Consider the following 18,389-nt stretch of genomic DNA (forward strand, 5'->3'; position numbering starts at 1 on the left):
CAGTGAAGCCCGCGAGTTGAGATAAAGACAGTTTATTAAGACAGGAAAATAATAATAATGATGATGATGATGATGATAGTACTGCTACTAGTAATGTGTACAAAACAAGTGATGTACAATGCAGTTGCTCACTACCCGCTGACCAGTGCCCAGTGTAACCCCTAGCAGCCCGGCTGCCCCGCCCTATCCATGGTGCAGCGTGTTGCCATAAGGCATAGAATTCTTTGGCCAGTTGGGGTCGGCCATCCTGAGTCTGTCCCCTCGCAGCTGTTGCTGTGCGCCGATTCTGATCGCCAATAGGACAGTGAGACACCGAAAGGTCCTTGGCTTGTTGTAAGTACTGCTCTGCAGCAATTGAAATATCGGGGTGGTATCAGCACTCTTCTAAACATCCTTTCACACATCCTCAGCCAAAACATAGCAACCTACCCGCTACTAGGAGGAGAACTAACGCTGTCCTAACTGAAACCAGGACATGTATCTTTTCCACTTGGGTGCTATTGCTCATAATTTTGAGAATTCAACATGAGCAAGCTAGGAAATGTGGGTACATACAGAACCGCGTGTATATGGCACACAACAGACTTGGGATGTGGATCCTGCGTGAGGCCTACAGGCTTCTCTTTGTATACCATGGAGCACTGGCTTGTAAACATGGTGAAATTTCCCATCCTTGATGGGTCTAATACAACAAGTCTTTTCTCCCTTCTCTGCCCTGTCCTCTTTCTTAATGTAGGCAGTTGAGAAAGCCAAAATTGGAACGAAAAAAAGAATATAACACAGGTAAGTGGCTGTAAGTCCCCGGGATACCTATTTACGCTGGTTACTGAAGAGGATGGCACTTGGTCACTCCATGGCTTTCATTTGGCCCCAAAGCCTTCTGTAGTCAGCTGAATTCACTCCTCAGTGACTTTTCTGTGAAGAGAGGTAGGTGCAAATAGGAGATTTTATGAATTCCTTGGGGAGGGAGCAGTGTGAATTGCAGCTTGGTAGGCACAAAGCAAACTGTTCTAATTGTGCAAAGTAAATCGATACTTGATAAGTTCAAACTTAGTTTTATAGTTGGCAAGCACAAAAGTAAACCTTAGCTGTGATCCTAGCAGCACAGTGGTGTAGCTCTTCCCTTCCCCTTGTCCTCTTAGCTCTTTTAATGACAGTGCAAGCAACCAACCTGTGCCAAAGGGTGCTGTATGGCAAACAATGGGCAGGCTTTTTTCTAAAAAGCACGAGTTTGAGTTATGTGGTGTTTGGGTGTTTCTCTTGAAACGATTCTTCCCTCCTTGAGCTGTTAGATCCTAATGCAGGAAATGGAAGTGCTGCATGCATAAACAGAGTAATCAAACATACACCTCTTAGGAAGAGGCTTGCAATGTCCTAGTGTTTGTTTTGAGCACTGTTAGATACAGTTTGACATGAATGGAGTGAAAACACCTTAGAGAAAGGTGTTGATTGTTCTCACTTTTCCAAGACAGAAATAAGTGGAGTAGATTTCCCTCCTGCATGGAACAAAAGTTGCACGTTTGTTTTTGTCTGGCTAGCTTTCAGTCTCTTTAAAAATTTCCCTACAGGTCCCAGTTTTAAGTAGACAGTTTAAACGTGCAGAGCGATAAAGAAGTGGAATGCAGTGGTTGTGACACCAACTTCTGATCTGAAATGTAAAGAAAACTCAATCCACTTCAGGGTGCCTTTTTTGTTTGTCTGTTTCCATTTTACAAGAGCAACGGTGAAATAAGGAGAATCCCATCTTCACTGTTTCAAAATCCTTTGTTTCTGCGTTTCAGTCACCAGAACACTGAGGAGTAGAGCTGGTGCAAAAACTGTGAGACGAGTCCACGGAGAAAACAGGGACTTGGAGCTGCGCCGCAGCTGTAGAGTCGGACACAGGCGGTACTCGACTACTAACTCGTCCATTCTATTTGACAAACTTATGACAAAGTAAGTCATCTTTTCTTGCAGACCTCTTAGAATGATCTTTCTTAGCAAGCCTTTGCACTATGGCATGATGTTGGCCTCGACTTGCTCTTTAGTTTGACAGCAAAGAGGTATGGCTGCTCCTGGCATTTCCTTCCTGTTTACAGGGAGACACCGTTACCTGGCTAGATAAACAGATTTTCTTGAAGGTGCTATTTCAGCATATAAGAATTGATTTAAAAAACAACAACAACAACAACAAAAGTGCTTCATGGCTTGCTAGTTTTGTAATCTCACATTTCTGCAGGAATACTTGATTTGCTGCATTTCACCATTACACTCGTCAGCGCCGCTGATTCTGGTTTATCACTATTTGCATTGCAAATCTCCTTGTCCAAAGCTTAAACTGATGTATGCACTGCTTGAAAACAAAACCTGAAGTTGCAGAGCAGTAGACTCAAGTCATTATGTTAGCAGCTGTGTAACCATACTGCTTTCCAAACATAAGATGTCCAGCTTATTTTGTTTCTATGAAGAGTTTAAACGGCTCCCGTTAAGCAAAGATGTCCCCACACTGATACTTACTATTAAGCAAGGATTCCACCTCCTTTGGCTGAGGTCTGCTCCCTTACTCACATTGGAACATTCATCCAAGTAGCCTGCAATTCCACACTCTCGGGGGAAAGTCCATAGAATAGCAAAGGTTCCTCCAGTCTCTTCCTCAGCCTTTTTTTGAAGCATGCAATAAAGCAAAACGTTCACAGGCTGCCCTTCCATGCAAAACAAGGCAAATTAGTAAGACAGGAGCCACAAAACTGATTGTCCTTTAAAGTTAAAATGAGATTTGAAATAGATCGAGTTAGCAAGTGTTGTAAGTCTGTAGCTAAGTCTGGTTTTGCCAATGCAGCACAATTCCCTATCACGTAGCCAGAGCTGCTTCTGTAGCTCCAAGAAGCAAAACTGCTTTGACAAAATACTGTGTCATCAAAGCATTCGTTGGCTCAGTAGGCACGGCTCAGGTTCAAGAAGTTTGTGAAAAAATGAGTACTAACAGAAGCAGCAGGGTCCAAAGAAACACTTTATGTCCCCACTGCGAAATGAGGGGCTTTACCTTGAGTGTTATGCACACTGTCAATAGAAAAGCACTGTAACAGAATCTGCCACGGCAGTTTGCATGTTACTGAAAGACCATCAGAGTGGGACTGCAGCAAGATCATTGCGAAGTTACAAAAAAACCATGTGGGGGTGGGAGTTTAGTTGCGTTAGATAACACAATCTTAGATAAAGATTTTGGTCTTAACGTAAAAGTAAGGATGTCTACTGATTTCTTCAACTCCAACAACTGAAGCCCAAGTCTGAAAAATCGCCTTTAAGAATGCAAAGAAAATATTTAACTCTTCTGTATGTTCATACTTTGCTATCAAGCAAAGGAATGAATGCTGATGCCTTAACTATGTAGGGCTGTAGCTTACAGAGAGACTACACCTTCCTGTTTTTTTCCCTTTAAAAACGTTAAATGTACGTGAAATTATTTGGGGGTGTTTTCACATGCAAAGCCTAATGCAGTGCATGCAAGCCCTGTCATCTTCTTCGTCTAGTAGTGTCGCGTTAAGGGGTGTAGCCGATTGACCGTCATGGGTCCCGTCGGATTCAGGGTGCTGAACTATCACGGTCACGGATTCACCAACAACGCAGTACGGCCTCGCTCTAGTCGCATTCAAGGAGAACTCTCACAGCTAGGAAGAATGCAATTAAGTGCAATTTCTTACGGCGACAGGTACACAGGTTCTTTGGATTGTCAGTGATAAATTCACTGTCTGCAAAAGCAAGCTAGCATGCATGAAATGCACAGGTACACAGCCTAGGTATTAAGACATGAAAAAGCATCAAAACTCTAGAGATTTCTAAGATTCCACAGAGACGCCTGGTATAAGCAAGCGTTCAGATCTTACCCCACGGCGTCCCAATGGAGTGGGGGTGGGGGAGTGAGAGGCTCAGCCTGTCGAGTGATGTCAGAAGGAATCCTTCCTGATAGTATCTTCCCTAACATCCCCTTTCTCTTAAAGCAATTGATATTATTTTCTATCTTTAAGGTGGAGCTTGAGTGACTCTAGTCATGCATATCTTGGTTGTGCTTGGTAGAAATGATCTCACTTGCGTTTAAAGGTACAGGCTCTGAGAAATTCCGAGGGCGTGCTCAGTGAGGGGTGGTTGCACCTTGGAGGCGGGTAGCTTTTGGGATGGAGGTGTGCTTATGATGCCTAGTCGCTTAAGGCGATTACTCCACAAGTAGTAACTTAGTGTTGATTTAACTTCAGCATATCTAAAACATAAGAAGGATGTTAGTATGGAAGAAGCCGATGAAACCAGTCCTTAAATCTTACTACTTATTGTGCGTGAGCAGACTGGCGTGAGTTTTAGCTATACTGGCAAATATCAAACCACACCTGTGTCGTCCCAAAGCTGGGAAAAAAAAAAAAAAAAACAAAACCAAGGAAATGTTGAAGCAAATAGGGAGGCCTGTAGCTTGTGCAGTCTTTTAGCTGAGAAAATAAAGAAGGAGAGAGACAGGTAGCCTTGAGCTAGCAGAAGCAAGGAAGAGAAGGGCTAAAAGGGAAAAAAACAGGAAGGAGAACACCAGCTCCAGACTGACCTCTAGTAACCTTTTTCTCATTAAGGGTCATTAGCACATTAAAAATCACACCTGTCAAAATGCTAATCTATGCTAATGTGGGATTCGGTGTGTGTCCCCCCTCTCCTGTTCCCCCTCCCCCCCGGTATTCCTCTGTAATGCACAAGCTCAGTGGAGATAAGTTAGGTGAGCTGTAATAACCAATCCAAAGGAGCCAAAGAGAGAGTTTTCACAAGTTTCCTGTGTATAAATGACGGCGATTCGAGTCAGAGGTGTGCTTGCTTTGCGAAAGATGGCCAAGTACCTGACTCTGCAGAGTTCTATAAGTAATTATATAATTAAAAGACCTTCGTGTGCATTCCGACTCTGGGTGCTTATTGGCGCGGTGCACTCTGCACGAACCTGCAGACAACATCTGTACTCAGTGTCATGCCTACAGACAACCCTTTACTGTTGGGACCTGCATATTTTTCTGTGCATTCAACACAACCCCTTTGGCACAACTAGTTAACCACGTAGCTGCCAGTCCACCACTCAGTTGCACTTGTGAAGAGGAAAAGCTATTTCCGTCTACTGGAGGAGCACATCCTCTAAATGCAAGCTTCACTCAGCTGGTCATTTACTGCAGGACAAGATTTGAAAAGTGTTGTTGAGTTCTGGGTTTCCTGCTTACAGGAAAAATTAAGTGCTAGATCGCCCTCTACTCCGCTTTGTCTGCTGCATTTAATGGAGATAAAACTGATTTCGTTTGCTCCTCCATTTATGGACAATGAGCTGAAGGAACAGGTACAGCACATTAGCCTGGAATGCCTTCCCTCCCAACCAAAGTAAACTGGAGCTGTAACTAACACAAGCAAAAGCAAGGCTTCTGTGTTTTCAGCTGAATAAAGTTCCAACAAAATCATCCTCTGGGATTTGAAGGTTACTTCACATGACATGCCAACGACTCTTTTCCCTCCATTGTAAAGCGGATCCCTGCTGTTAGTTGCTCTAGAAGCAAAGGAATCGTCGGTTTGGTTACCAAATAGCCGCTTCTGCAAACGAGAAGTGTTGTGCTCTCTCTTCCCTTTGAATGACTCCACACTTCTCATCAGCTACTGGATTGCTGACCTAGAATCAGAGAACATCCCAAGGTGGAAAGGACTCCCAATAATCACCAAGTCCAACTGGTGGCTCCACACAGGACCACCCCAAAGTGAGACCCGATGTCTGAGAGCATTGTTCAACACTTGTTGACCTCCGTCAGGCTCGGTGCCATGAGCAGTGCCCTGGGCAGCTGTCTCAGTAGCCAGCCACCCCCTCAGCGCAGCACCTGAGGCGCACGGGGCTCGGCGGGGCGGCCCGGGAGGGGAGGACGGCGGGGCGAAGTGGCAGCTCCCTCAGAGCCGTCTCCCCGCCGCCTCGGCCGCATGTCGTGGCTTTTTCGTGTCGGGGCTTTTTCATGTCGTGCCCTCGGTCTCTCGCCGTGGGTGAGATGCTGCTCCCCAGCGCGGACCCCTTGCGCGCGGGGCCTGCCCGCGGCGGCGGCGGGAGGGAAACCCCAACCCCAAAGCCCTCCCGGCAGGGAGAGCTCGGGGTGAGGGCCGATCCGGCACCGACAGTAAACACACGCCGGAGGAAACGCTCTGGTTTTAGCCAAGAGCAGCGCGGCCAGGTTCAAAAGGCGTCACGCTGGAGCTCCGAGTTCGGCGGCGTTCCGAGGCCGTTGTGGCGGTTGTGGAGACGGCCCCGGCTGAGGTGGCTGCTGCTGTCGCTGCTGTCCCCTCTGTCCCTGCTGTTGCCGCTGTTGCCGCTGTTCCCGGACCTTGGAGACCCCCGGCGGCTCCCTGTGCCAGGCCCTGTGGCCCCGGGGAGCTGCCCGCCGCCTCGTCGGCCAGCCCGGCAGCAATCCTGCCAGCACAGAATAGCCCACTGCGTTTCAGGGTAAAGTGACGATTAATTTCTATTTCCTGGCCTGGGTGCTGCTTTCTTCTTTAAGGAAGCTTCAAGGTTAAAGGTTCAACTCAGTTATGTCAGGGTTCAACTCCGTTTCGTGAAGGGGCTCTTGTACGAAAGCTTAAGCTGGGATTGACTCTCTGCTAAGCGGAGGCCAAACGTGGACCTACTGAGAAGCAGGTCCTAAGTGATAACATTTTCTAAAGAGACTGCTAAACACATCTGAAGAGTGCTGCTGCAGAACTCTGAATGGGGGGATAGCAACTGTCTTAAGTGATCTGGAATCTTGAATTTACTTTTCAATGGACAAGAGGTGTGTCTCTCAAGGCAAACAAAGAGAGGAGTAACACCCTCTCTTGTCACTCATGTCAACATAAATTTATGCTCAGAGCGTAGGTGTAGGAACAGCATCGGTATGTATATGGAACATCGGGAGAGGAAGCTCTATCAGTATTTACAGTTTTTCTACTATCTTGCCAGAGAGACATCATCTCCAAATGAGAAATGGATGTATTTTGAAACAGTGGTGGTGGATCGGATTTCTTCTTTCTAGTGTTAATATTTGCTCTTGAATCGTACTTAATACCTGGTAACACCTCAATCAGTTGTCAAAAATAAACTTAAAAATGTGTAAGGCTTATCTCATTGGTCAGTATAAAGATCAAGGTCTTCGCTTCGCTTTGCTTCCCTTCCCTTCCCTTCCCTTTTTTTCTTTTTTTCGTTTTTTCTTTTTTTTCTTTTTTTATTTTTTTTCTTTTTTCTTTTTTTCTTTTTTCTTTTTTTCTTTTTTTCTTTTTTTCTTTTTTTCTTTTTTTTCTTCTTCCCTTCCCTTCCCTTCCCTTCCCTTCCCTTCCCTTCCCTTCCCTTCCCTTCCCTTCCCTTCCCTTCCCTTCCCTTCCCTTCCCTTCCCTTCCCTTCCCTTCCCTTCCCTTCCCTTCCCTTCCCTTCCCTTCCCTTCCCTTCCCTTCCCTTCCCTTCCCTTCCCTTCCCTTCCCTTCCCTTCCCTTCCCTTCCCTTCCCTTTTCATTTTCCCCAGTATTGTTTTTCTGTTCTCCTTCTCACTGCAGTCTTGATTTTGTTTCTTGTCCCTTAAGTATGTTTCCAAAGTGTTGCTGAAACATTTTCCCTTTCAATCCTACAAAAGGAGCTGTCACTGGTGAAGATCGGAGCTTATCCCTGAGCCCAGGAGCTGTCACCTTAGTCTTCCAATCGGACAAGGACGACTTCATTTCTCATGTAAATGCATTTGTCAGGTTTGCGTATTGTTTTTTCAGGAATGGAAAGTGTGTATAGAATGGATTTAAAATCAATTTTAAATGTAAAACGTCAGGGCAAAAAAGTTCTAATTACAACCTCTGCACACAATTTGCCAGCTGTGGGACTAGGAGTTTTCTTATTTACTGTGTTTTGTTTAACGTGTCTGAAGTTTAATGGACAGCAATCAAGGCGTGCTAGAAATCTGAAAGCACTTTATGCTTTGTTCTCTCCGTCATTTTGGTATAACAAACTAGCTTATGTTTTAAACCCTCCATGAGGTTAGTGGTTTCCCTAAAGGTAACAAGTCCCTGTGTGCTACAGTAAGACAGTAACAAAACATGAAGTATAGAAGTTCATCCTGTCATTATTCAGCTTCTGCCTATGGACACACAACTACGCTTATTTAAAGCGGTATCACCTTGAAACCTAATCAGCATTTTAAAAAGGACTTTGTAGCAGTTATTGGCTTTTGTCCTGGAGGGCTGAGGTTTGTTTTGTTTTGTTTTACATTCAGCATTTCCGTTTCTAGCTTACATTCCCCTGTTATTTTGCATGAGGAAAGCATGCAACTTTACAAAGTAGAACGGAAAGAGCTGCTTTTTAGTCTAACTTTTCAGTTTTTCATAGGAGTTTTAAATGTGGTAGGAGTAAAACACCAGAAGTACTGCTGCCAAAGTTATATTCAAACTCGTCTTTCTTGGAGAAGCAGAAGAAGCCCAGGGAGAAATGAATTTGCAAACATGCTCTTCATGCTCTCCTTTCCCAAGATTTCTCTGAGATATAGCCCATCCTCTGTGGGTTTTGAGGTATATGGTTCCCAGGAGTGAAAAGGAGGGCCAAACATCTCTCCTCTTGGATCTCAGCATGCCAGGGCTTTAGTGTACTGCCACTTACAGCTCCGCTTTTTCACCTGGAAAAAGCGACCGCATGATGTAGACTGAGGAGCCCTCACAAATTAACTTGCCGTCACCAAGTGACGCCCATGAAAGGTGTATTTAAAAGCTAGGCTCATTATAGAATCACAACAAACCCCTCATGACTGGTGCAGTAGACAGTGAGGTAGAGGGCGAGCCCTGGAAAGACAGAAGAAAAGTAGCAGTGAGTTCTGGGTACCTTTGTGCAGACGAAACAGAAAAACACAGGCAGTGAAGTAATAGTGTTCCGTTACTAATGCCAGCAATAGATAATTGCAACAATTATCTGTTAGATCATAGGTACTAATTAACAGATAATTGCGCAACTCCGGAAATCAATAAATAACTGATTCCCCTCAGAGAATGTCTTCTACATTTTTATATTAAAAAGACTCCAGAGTTGTAATGGATTAAAATCCTACGGAAGGGAAAGAAATGGCATCAGCCACTAGTTCTGCAGAAGCGAAAAGTAATACTGATAGAGTTTAGATGGAAATTTTCACTTTGTGTGTTTAGTTTGGGGATTCTTTTTAAATCATTCATACCAGCGATTTAGTTCTTAAGGCTGTTTCTTTGAGATTAAGTGACAGGACTTCTGTTACTCTTTTCTTCTTGGAATGCTTCTTGATAGTCTTACGTCAGCCAGAACTTCTGTCTCTGTTGCAGATGTGAACAATGACCGTAGCTAAGAAGCCCAAATCTTCAAAGCCTAAAAAGCCCTCTTCAAGGCGGTCTGGCAAATCCAAGAAACCAAGTCCTAAAATACTGATGTCACGCACCGCCAACTGGGGCCGGATAGTGCCTGCAGAAGATTCAAGCCAAGTCTCTGTGGCCCAAGGACGTGGAGGTGCTATTTACTGTAGATCATCTGAAAATTCTAAGGCTTTTGCCCCAAGAGATCTAAGTAAGTGTGTGTTTTATCCTGCCTCCATTTTCTTCAAAGCAAAAGTAGAAAATGCAGTTCTTACTTGTTGCACTGATAGAGAAGGGGACTACTGTGAACAAAGACTTCAAAAGCGAATCCCCTAAGGCAACTGAAGTGACTGATGTTACAGAAATTAATTTTGATATATTTACAGTCAACAGAGAAATATGGGGAGCTTTTTGTAATGCACAGATTCCTCCATGTCTTTTCTGTTTTGCAGAGAAAAGTGTTTGATTGTTGCTATTCACAGCTTCCATTTTTCACAGGTTTTTTGAAGGATAACATTGCTCAGGAAAAAATCTGGTATCTGTAGGGGTACCGTCATTCCTAGTTCCTAGTTTTTACGTTTTTACCGTATAATTTCAAGTCTAAGTTTGTGGTTTAAGTTATAATAAGGAAAAAAACAGTAGTTGAGTTAATCAGGTTAAAGATTATAGATGGAGAGGAACTTGGCATTAGGTGCTACAAACAGAATGGCAGTTAGCCTTGCCTTAGAAGAATTAAAATGGTTGACTAAAGTTGTTTGTTTTTTGTTTTTTGTTTTTTTTTTCCCCAAAACATTGTGTTGACCAGCCAATTTGAATTTGGTGGTATTAAAGCTGTCTGCAATAAGTTTTTCTGGTTTGGATTGTAGCTAGCTCCTCTAGGTGCTCCTGCAGAATAGTATTTTTTTAAATACCTTTCTTCGAAACAAACAAACAAGATCTCTTTTTAAATTTAACTTTCTTGCAGTCGTTAATGATGGAATTGCTCCGCCACAGAGCATTCTTTTTCCACCTGAGAAGATTTGTATGGATTGGCGAGAAACACAAAGTGTTGGAGTTGGCCTGTACAATCTTGGCAACACATGTTTTCTTAATGCTACTCTGCAGTGTTTGACCTACACACCCCCACTTGCCAATTACATGCTTTCTCTTGAGCACAGCCAGTCATGTGAGTACTTTCTAACAGTATTTTGAATCTGTTGGATAGCTCTGAAGGTGAAAGAACAGCAGTGATTCTGTGAGATAAGCTTATTTGCCTGATTTTACCTGTAGCAGCTGGCTTTGAGCACTGTATTAGCAGTGGGCTCCGAATAGCATATGGAGTGCAATTAATGCACCATGGTTTATTTAGTTAGTTATTTGTTTGTTTGTTTGTTTGTTTGTTTATTAAAGGATCATTTATTGCTTCATGGGAATAATGAAGTGCATTGGACAGTAATGCATTTAGTAATAATTTTAGAGAGTAATACATTTTGCAGCCTGTGGAGTTCACATTCCTGTCAGCCTTTACAACTGCGACTTTGCAGTAGTCTTTTAGATTTCTCATCACAAAATGCATTTGAATACAGGCTTAGTGGATATTTTTCTTCTGTCAAGTTGTGTGAAATGAAATGTTACAAGACTGTTGGGACATTGGCATCTTGGGAGAAGAGAATGTAGCAAGGAGAGTGGATATGGTATCTATAGCTTAAATTGTACTTAGATGTTCGTAGGTATGGATATTTCGCTGGACTGGGATGCTTTGTTCTTTCACTCTTCAGGTCGTGAACAAGATTTTTGCATGATGTGCACGATGGAGACTCACATTAACCAGGCCCTGCGTTGCACTGTTGATGCCATCGAGCCTACGCATGTTATCAGTAATCTCAGTCGTAAGTGGCTTCAGATGTGTTTCTTTTCGATAGCTTGTAATCTTCAAATAATTATTTGATGTGTCTAAGTGGTTTTAACACTCCAATGAAGAGAGATTTTAGAAATACAAGAATGATTTCATTTTTAAATGAGGTCAATACTATCATCTTCTTATTTAGGAATAGGACAACATTTCCGTTTTGGCAGTCAAGAAGACGCACACGAGTTCTTGCGCTATACTGTTGATGCTATGCAGGAAGCGTGCTTGAACGGAAGCACCGAGTAAGCATAAACAAGTTCACTTTCATACATTCTCTAGCACCTTCTAGTCCTTTATTTACTCTCAGAAATGATCTCTAGCACCTTTTAGTGCCTTATTTACTATCAGCAACGCAAGTCTACATCATCCTTGGTTTTCATCAAACTCTTTGAAGAGTTAATTCTGTGCCTTAAATCTTCTGAGGTCTGATTATAATTTATTTCCAGATTGGACAGATCTTCTCAAGCTACCACCATCATTCATCAAATATTTGGAGGATTTCTAAGATCAAGAGGTACTTGAAAAAATATTCCTGTCCTTAGAACTGATCTGTGTCTTTTGTCAGTAGTAAAGCAGTCTGTAGTTTGTCTAAAGTAGTATCTGTCAACAACTTGAATTTGGACAGTTAGTCTCCTTCACATAATGTTAAGCATTTATATTTTGTTTCCAGTGAAGTGCTTGAATTGCAAAGCAGTTTCGGATACGTATGAGGCATTTCTTGATATCACTTTGGATATAAAGGTAAGATGTTTTCTAAATATAATTCATGATGTTTAAGTACATGCATAACTTTCTAAATTAAACTTGTTTAACTTAAAAAACCAAACCACATATAATGTTAAAACGTAAGAGCTTGGTGGTGCTAAGGAAGTGGATTGGACTTTGTCCTTCCGTGGAACCCATGTAAATAGTCTCCACATTTGCATTGGGTTTAAGGGGAAAGAATTCTCTTTCTGCAAAAATTATAATGCTGTCCTACTTCTTTGTTGTTCTACCTCAATATACATCTAATTGTTAGACTGATGAATTTGTCCCCAGTATTGATGACAAAGCACACTGTAGATGCTGTCTAGGCAACTGGGAAAGTATTTGTTCCAAAGTCAAATGCCTTCCAGGTGAGGTCAAGGCTGAGCATGCTCTTTCTGCCTCCTTCTTCACAGTGCTCCTAGTAGATCGCTTGAGTATGTTAGTAAGATTCTCTTATAAACTACTAGTATGTCTCTGGAATTTTGAATTACGGTGACTTTACGCTCTTCTTTCTCGCTGCTCTAGGCGGTTTCGTCTGTTAGCAGAGCTCTGGAACTCTTTGTGAAACCTGAAGAGCTGGATGGAGAGAATTGCTATAAATGTAGCGAGTAAGATTTTGACGAATTAGGTCTTAATCCTAGATGTCAGTTTTCTATGTTGCATGACTCTGTTGGACTACCTCTAAACTTTGGATCTACTTACAAGTTTTGTGGAAGTTTATAAAAGACTTGGAGTTTTGTTTCCTTGGAGGGGGGAAGTCTTGTTCATAGGCATTCCCTATGGGTTTGCAATTCTCTGGCTTGTATTTTGCCATCAGAATTCAAAAAGAGCTACTTTTGTTCTTTCTATTTATTAGCTCTCGACAGTACTTTTCTTGATGTAAACTGCCCAGTTTCCGTTGTTCTCTGGGCTAGTGGCTAATTTTCACTGCTTACACCGTAGGTCCTACCTTGGAGCGGGCAATGTGTCAAACTGAACTATTTTGTTTCAAAGGATGGCAGATGGGTTCAGTGTCTTTCCAGACAAGCTCAGTACATGAAGACTTCCTACTGTTAAATGTCTCCCTCCTGTAGAATGACCATGTGCTTCTGTTGTATTTTTGATGTTGATAGTCGACCTATGTTGGAGATTATTTGCAATTTCTAGCCCTGGGGACCAAGGCTCTCTCGTTCCGCTTTCAGTATTTGTATTTCCCTTGAAAGCTGAAAGAATGTATCCAGGATTGGAGTTCAAATAGCCACTTTTGTAGACCAAGAAATGGTACCTTGCCATCCAACCTGGTCATACCCTTTTGTGAGAGATTCCTGTTCCCGCTATGCTCTGAGTTGTTGGGAAAATTGACCTTCTTCTCTGTATTAACAAACCTGACACGCAGTGCATGGGTTTATGAAAAGAAAAAAGACCAACCTATTATGCAAGTAAATATCATTCAAATAGCATAGGCATGCGTGAGACATTAAAAGGAGTTTGTTTTGGGGGCGAAAAAAGAAGATGCCTTCAAACACTTATCTCTGCTTGGTTTTAAGGTGTAAAAAGATGGTTCCTGCGTCCAAGAGATTTACCATACACCGTTCTTCCAAGGTTCTCACAATATCACTGAAAAGATTTGCAGATTTCACAGGTGGAAAGATCAACAAGGTATATTTACCACTGTAATGCAACTATATCATTGTGTAATGGGACATCCCCCAAAGCTGAAAGTTGTTAATATTTTCAGACAATAATTGTAGACTAACGACTATGGCTTATTCTTTCTCTTAATATCAATAAAGTTCCCGCTTGACAAGAAGCATATGCTTTCCTCTGAGAAGGCTGATTCATCAGGAAACAGTTCTCTGCAACTTCTAGTCTTAACCGTTGTTTATGGGAAGACTTATTTGTAGTGAATCAAGAAATATATTCGAGAAATATATTCTAGAAATCAATTCTAGTCTGTGTTTTTTGGAAGTGTTTTTCTCTGGCTAGTCCACGAAGTACTCTGGGATAATTTTTCTATCTTCTTGATGTCTCTTTAGGAGGTGAAATATCCGGAGTATTTGGACCTGAGAGCCTACATGTCGCAGTCAATGGGAGAACCACTGCTCTATGCCTTATACGCGGTGCTGGTACATCACGGTGTCAGCTGTCACTCAGGACACTATATATGCTATGTAAAGGTAGAAGTCAACAGCATTTCTAACAGGGTAAAGGTTGTGCTGGCAAACCAATTAAAGCATGACTAGCAGCTACTGTTTCTAGGGAAAAAGATTTCATTATATTTTTATTTGACATGTGTGTATTTTGTTCCTATCCGTGATTTCAATTGGAAAACGTGCAATTCACCTAAAGAAATCGTTGTCTTTATTTGCAGGCTGGTAATGGACTTTGGTATCAGATGAATGATGCTAAAGTAGTGCATACTGACATTAAAAGAGTTCTTGGTCAGCAAGCTTACATACTTTTTTATATCAGGTAATAACAAATCTTAAAATGTGTTCAGAAGAGATTTACTTTCCTGTTATTGATATTTTTCTGTTTTGCAAGTGTTTTTCTTGCTATCCCGGGAGAAGATTATTATTTGTCTAATTCAGTTCTGTCTAACCTGAAATTCTCTGTGTCGTTTATTATCTTTTGTTGCTCGGCCTTAAACTGCAGCACTCATGTAAATTGCTATCTATGTGTTATCTGTAGCTGGCTAATTTAGAGAAGGAGAGAAATGAAGGCCATCTGTGGTGTAAGAATGAATTATTGCTGTGCAAGTGATAGTCTTAGTAGGAAGACTGTTCTCTACTTTTCAGTCTGTAGTCATGGCGAAGCCTTCTGTAGAGAAGGCTTCCATATCGTATGAGCTGTTCCTCTAAAATGATAGGATGGGATTTAATCCAAGAGTAGGCTGAAAGAAAAACTAAACTACGATCACTGCTCTTTTCTGAAGGCGCTATGATTTGACACTTGGAGAACGTGCGTTTTACTTGCCAGCACCATCTTATCCCTGTTCATTCCCTCCTGGTCAGCAGGGGGCTAATAGTAAGCAGGCTGGATTTCTGGGACCACGACTTCTTCCTCATATGATTAAGGTAATTCAGGGAAGCGGGAGGGCAGATAACGGCACCAAACTGCTAGTGGGTTTGGGGTTTGGTGTGGGGTTTTTTGTTTGGTTTTCGGCATCTTAGTTTTGTTTTCCTTCCCACGCTGCAGCTTTCTTCACAGCCCTCATGCTACAGCCAGAGTCATTCAAACAGTGGTTACTGCTAAATTGTGCAGCCATGCGACTCCATTACTTTATACCTCCAAGACAGCTTTCTAAAGCACAGAGAGCTACGCTCTTTGACTATTTAAGCAGAGTGTACTAATCCTCAAATCATTTAAAAGAGGACTTGTTTTTCCTATCCTCGTCACTTTAGCTAAGACAGGGAAAACTAAATGTCTTATTCCTGAGCACCAGAACGATTACTTCAGGCTTTTCAGGGTATGTTTAAAGGGGAAAATAAATATATTTGGGAATAGCAGCAGGTAATGTTAAGTTGCTTGGCTGTTTTTCAAAGATGATGTTAATTTGATACCAATCTGCAGTAAACCAAAAGCAGGAATTGAATACGCTTATTGGACTTGCATTTATCCTTAACGGGCAGTGTGTTTTTCTTTTTAGGTGTTAAGACCATTTGTAGAAACACTCAGTAGGAGAGTTTTGTGTTTCAAAATGTTACATGCAGTGTTTGCGTTAATCCATCTTGCAATTTCTTCTTTTTAAATACAGAATTCAAGCCGTTTAAATGGAAATGGATCCATAAAAGAGGACGCAAAGACCACTGGTGTCACCCTAAAAAGGCCATCTTCAGCACCACCAATGGCCTGTGTTCAAAACCAGGCAATTACCAGGCCTTCAATTACTGATACGTCAAGAAAACAGAAGATCACCATCAGTATTCACAATAAATTGCCTGCTCGTCAGACTGTGTCACAGCCTGACTTTCTTAGCAGTGCTGTGGAGGATGAAGATCTCTACCAGGCTGTTCCTTCATCCACAATTACAAATTTGGTAATGCAAATGAAGCAAATGCAAACAAACAAAAAAGTTTCTGATGAAATTTTTGTGGAGCCAACAGTGAATGAAAATCCTAAACTCAGCTCTGATAACACAGTCCCTTATGGTGCAGAATCTTCAGGAAAATCTGAGGAGGAGTCAAAGGGCTTATTTCAAAGGAATTTGAAATGCAATGCAATGTCCTCTAATGGAATTTTGGTGTGAAAGGTAGTCCGTACATTGCAGCATTCCAATTCTTCCTGTCAGAATGCTGACAAAGGAAGATCCCAGCATGAGCTGCCAAAAACAGATTCACTAAATGGTGCTATTAGGTTAGTTAATGAATCTAAAGAAAACGGACTGAAACTTGATGATTCCACTTGCCGAGTAGAACCTGTTAAACCTTCTGAGATGTTCTTTTCTAAAACAAATGGATTGCTTGAAACATAGATTTGCTCCATCGAGAATTTCTCACCTACGATGTATTCGGGAGTGTTTATTGTGTTCCTAATTCAGGTGAAATACTGAGAAAACACAGCACACACGTGATCATAAGACTTTGTGGTATTATCCCCTTAGAATTTGCAGACCTGAGCTTACATTAGAACTTGTCAACTTAAGCTCAGCTGAGATAAAAATTCCTAAGTTTCCTAAAGTAGATTTTGGGGGGTGAGTTGGGGTTATCTTTGAAGTGTAGATAATGCATACAACTGACAGCGGTCTTGCTTACCATTTAATGGAGAAATTCTGACAAGACTAGTCCTCAGTACTACTACAAATAGTATTTTTTTGTCTGCTGACTTGTGCGTTTTAATTGCAGATGCCTGGAGCTATGCCTTCAGTCAATCGAGAAGTCATCACGGAGTCCTTCACAGCCAGCCAGCTGAACAGTTTGTCAGAGGAAATGAGGTAAAATGAGCACAGTCTGATTAAGACAAGACTTTATGGAAGTTCGTTACAGTTTTATCTGTCTACTAATAGTATTTAATGGAAGGATTTAAATTAGTACAATTCCATACTGTGTGTCCAGTGTCACGAACAGAACTAATGATCAGCACTGAGCATATCACTCTGATGCAGGTTGGTGCCTCAAGGAGAACTTGTGTTCCTTTATAGAATGTTTTTCCATTTTTCTCCACTGTCTGGAGAAACACTGGCTGTTCCCCGCTCGCCCCTATGCCTTTTTTCTCAGAGCAGCAGGTGGAAGGAGACAGATGCGTTTGCTTTTTTAGTGCAATGGCTTCAGAAGCAAGAGGGGAAAAGGCACTTTCTCTGGGAGCTGAAGAAGGTGTCCTAATCACAGGAGAGGTTTCTAAATGGCATATCTTTGCGAGCGTTCCTGTAGTCCGGAGGTTTTTGTTTGTTTGTTTGCCTTTGGAAGGTTTTACTCTTAATATTCACGTCCTTCAGCAGAAGTGAGAAATGGGTTTTTATTTTATGCAGTGTTGTGGAACCTCCGAAATCTCCTGGGAACGATGAATACCTCGCCCAGTACCAATGTGATGACCGTGGAGACAAGGAGAAAGCAAGAAGATCAAAAGAACGTGACCTCATTTCAAAAGAAACCGTTTTGTCTGGCAAAGAGTCTTGTGAGCCTGGTGAGAAATTGCGGCAAACTTCCTCTCTCAAGTCTGACACTGAATGTAGCTCTAACAATCTTTCTTCCTTAGCTATTGCAGATAGACGCCAAGATACAAAGGACAAGACTAAAACCACTGAGAAAGAGCATTACCGAAGCAAGAGGGAACATGCTCCTAGTGAAGAGAAGGAGAGTCAAAAAGCAGGTCCTTCCAGCAAGAGGAGGTGTTCTCAGAGCGTGGAATTTGTTGAGCAAAAGAGTCACAAGCAGGAGTACTGGGAGGGAAGCAGGTACAGATCTTTCCCTCGTGAAAGAAACAGCCCTGAGAATGGCAGAAGAGCAGTCAAATATTCAAAGTACAGATCTGGCAGCGGAGGAAGATCAGAACAAGGTAGCAATAGGTACTACCGATCCAAAGGGGAAAGAAGTTGGAGCAGAGAAAGATACTATCGAGACGAAGCACGGAGATGGGAAAGATGTGGCTATTACAAGGATTACTATTCACCTCATGCGACAGGAGACAGTAGAGAGAGAAAGTTCTCTCACGGCGATTCAGCCTTTGACAGATGGACTGCAACTTACTACAGCAGGTCACATAAGCATTATCATTACAAAAGCGGATGGCCTCACGGTTCCCTCTTGAGAGAGGAAGATGTACGTCGCTTTAGCACACCCCGAGCAGACTTGCATCGTTGCTCGGTACCTCAGCAACATTCCAGAAGACATTCTCGTGAAAGACATGCGCTTCCACCTGTGTCAGCTCATTTGGAGAACTGTTTCCAGAAAAATGAAACAGAAGGAAACAGAAAAAGAAAATATACCCGTGCAGA

General features: G+C 42.3%; 1 long non-coding RNA gene across 1 annotated transcript in view; it reads left to right on the top strand.

The window, feature by feature from the left end:
• The window catches only part of LOC311428500, a 61,265-nt gene extending 43,806 nt beyond the window's left edge, over positions 1 to 17,459 (top strand). The window contains exon 3 of the long non-coding RNA XR_014687746.1: positions 17,424 to 17,459. This is a non-coding gene — a long non-coding RNA (uncharacterized lncRNA). The remainder of the gene's footprint in view (positions 1 to 17,423) is intronic.
• The last annotated feature ends 930 nt before the right edge of the window (positions 17,460 to 18,389 follow it).

Source organism: Aythya ferina (assembly GCF_964211825.1).
Source record: "Aythya ferina genome assembly, contig: HAP1_SCAFFOLD_86, whole genome shotgun sequence".
Classification (NCBI taxonomy): domain Eukaryota; kingdom Metazoa; phylum Chordata; class Aves; order Anseriformes; family Anatidae; genus Aythya; species Aythya ferina.